The sequence below is a fragment of the Haemaphysalis longicornis genome, unplaced genomic scaffold (assembly GCF_048455015.1).
Source record: "Haemaphysalis longicornis isolate Haplotype H1 unplaced genomic scaffold, Haemaphysalis longicornis Haplotype H1 scaffold_10, whole genome shotgun sequence".
Taxonomy (NCBI): domain Eukaryota; kingdom Metazoa; phylum Arthropoda; class Arachnida; order Ixodida; family Ixodidae; genus Haemaphysalis; species Haemaphysalis longicornis.
In genome coordinates, this window is record NW_027526204.1 from 102,910,253 (window position 1) to 102,913,055 (window position 2,803).

Sequence of the window (2,803 nt, forward strand, 5' to 3'; positions counted from 1 at the left end):
GCCTACGGACGGCACACCCGAGTGTTACTTGATTGATTGATTGATTGATTGATTGATTGATTGATTGATTGATTGATTGATTGATTGATTGATTGATTGATTGATTGATTGATTGATTGATTGATTGATTGATTGATTGATTGATTGATTGATTGATTGATTGATTGATTGATTGTAGGGTTTAACAAAGCGACGCAACGCAGTCCATCAGGCGCGCCGTAGTAAAGGGCTCCTGACTAATTTCGACCACCTGGGCATCTTTACCTGCGCCTAAAGGCCCAACCACATGCACACGTAAAACCGACGTACTCGCGCAACGACGTAAACTGGCGTAAGCGTGTAAGGAACCGGCGTACGCCGAATGCATTGGTACGCGCTTGTTACGCCAAAGTCAGAGCCCGCCAGACATCGACGCAAACTTACGGGCGCATGGTGTTGACGTAGACCTCTGCCGGTGATGTTATCGGCGGTCATGTCATATAAGAAAGCAGCGAATTCATCAAAAAGCTAACTTCACTATTAATTATGCGATAAAGTGAAGTAATTTGTAAAATACGGAGACCAAACAGCCGGACAAAACACGCGAAGCAACGAGCAACCATGGGAGCAAAGTAGTTTACGCCAAATGTAGCGGAGGGTTTTAGGCCTGCCAAGTATGCATACTAATCCTTAACGTTTTTAATGTCCCAAGAACTGTTTCAGTTGTTTCTGTAATAAATATACGTACTTTTGTAAGAATAGGCATTATTTGTTTTATTTGAGTTAAAATGTAGTTGAGCTCGTCACCACAAAGCTGAGTCCGGAGTAGTCGAGTCACACTGCGCGGCGCATTGGTTTACGCGCGCGTTGCGGCCTTTTTCATGGTTGCGGCTTTATGTGGTTACTCGCCCTCTCCGACGTCGTCAATCGGCGTAAAGGCAGCGGCGTATGTAGCCGCAGGCGTGCGTCGTTGCGCGAGAACGTCGTGAAGCGCGAATAAGGGACGGATGAGACGTGCGTTTTGAGCAAGTCGTAAAGTTAGGACAGTTGAAATTTGTCATGCATTTTTCGGCGTCTTTGAGTACCCCCTAGTCTGGATCTGCGTGCTCTTTTGTTTGTTTGTTGTTGTTTTTTCTAGCAGGCAACGCTTTTTTTAGGCGCGAACCATGTGTCTAGTCAAGCAAAATTGCGGAAAATAAGACAATAAAACCAATTAACCAGTTACGCTACATGTGTAAGAAGAAAGAAAATGGCGCCAGTGAGCCCACTGCACCAAAAAGCCGTGTTAAAAAACGCAGAAAGAAGCACGCCTGAACGCAGCCAGGCTAGACCGGCCGTCCCGAAGAAAGTCGTGGATAGCTTGTCACTGCCGAATGCGGTTGCACAAGAGCACTCCCGGTATAGTCCCTAAAAAGTCGGCTAGTCTGCCATCTGGCCAATTTTTCATTATAGCAATGTGTCGCCGCGTCGATGAAAGCGAGCGAAAAACACCAAACCGGTCGATTGTGGCGCCCTTTCAGTGCACCCTTGAGCGCACTCCCGCGTTTGCCATTGTGGAATTTTCAACAATCAAATTGGTACTCCAATCAATTTTTATTATTAATTGTTTGTTAGCTATCTTATTGTTTGAATTTTTCTAGCAATTCAAAGTGAAAAACTGGCGTTCTCTGCCTGCAATCCGCTTTTAGCTGTGGTCGTCTGCGCTCTGTGGTGAGCATGCAATCAGAGATGTAAAAATTACTGTTCACATTTTAAAAACTCTAAAATAATTTTTCTCATACCGAAAATTGAAAACAGGAAATAATAATGCCAGTAGATGGCATCAAAATAGTTAGTTATTCAGAAAGAATGCCTCAGTACCAAAAAGGGTATGTGGATGCTCACATGCACTGAAGACATGGACTCGCATGGCCTACCCACAGTACGTGGCCTAAATAACCGCTATCCTTCCCGTGTCATATTTTTCGCATAATATCAGCGTCGCTCTTCTTTGGTGGGGAAATTTGGTTTAATTTTGAGGGTAGAAATTCAAGATCTCTCTCTGCCCTAAAAAAAATAAATCGCTCGCAAAATTTTCCCGGAAAGCCTTGCACTTAAACCCTAGTGTGGGAATGCAGCTTGGTTCTTTGAAGAGGAATATCCTACTACCGTCACACACTGGAGACATCATTGAACACATAAAGGAACAGATAACTCAGGTACATTTGTGAAGTTGTCGAAAAAATGGCAGAATCTCCACTACGTGGATGATGGCGTGGGTGCGGAGTACGAGGACTCGAAATGACATCAAAGTTTCACCCCGACTGACATCCCATTTGCGCCCCGACCGTCATTCGATTTTATCCGAGAGTGGCACCTTGATTATTCCCTAAATGAAACTGCAACTCACGGCTCAAATCGAATTTCGCTTGATTTTCGCTTGATGGTGGTGTGCGCACGGATGGACGCGGAAGGACATTGAGAGGTCCTAAGGTACTCCGCACCGTTACAGGCGAGAAAGTAAGACGTTTGACTCTCGGGTACTAACTCACGCTCGTAAACCAGTGGGTCGGACGACTGACACTAACTCTGTGTGGTCTACCATATGCACAGGCTCGAATTCTGCGGGTGCCTGTTAGATTTTTTGCGGTCGCAAATGCTATGCTCATGGACGCTGACGGAAATTGTTCGGTTCTAAGGTACTCCGCCCCAAAAACTCCAGCTCTGAAACAGGTTATGGTTACCTATTTTAACATTAATGTAAAATAAAAGCTCGCACATAAAACGTGAATTGTAACGGCTGCACACTATTGTACTCGATGCGTGTTGTCGACGTCTAAATGGG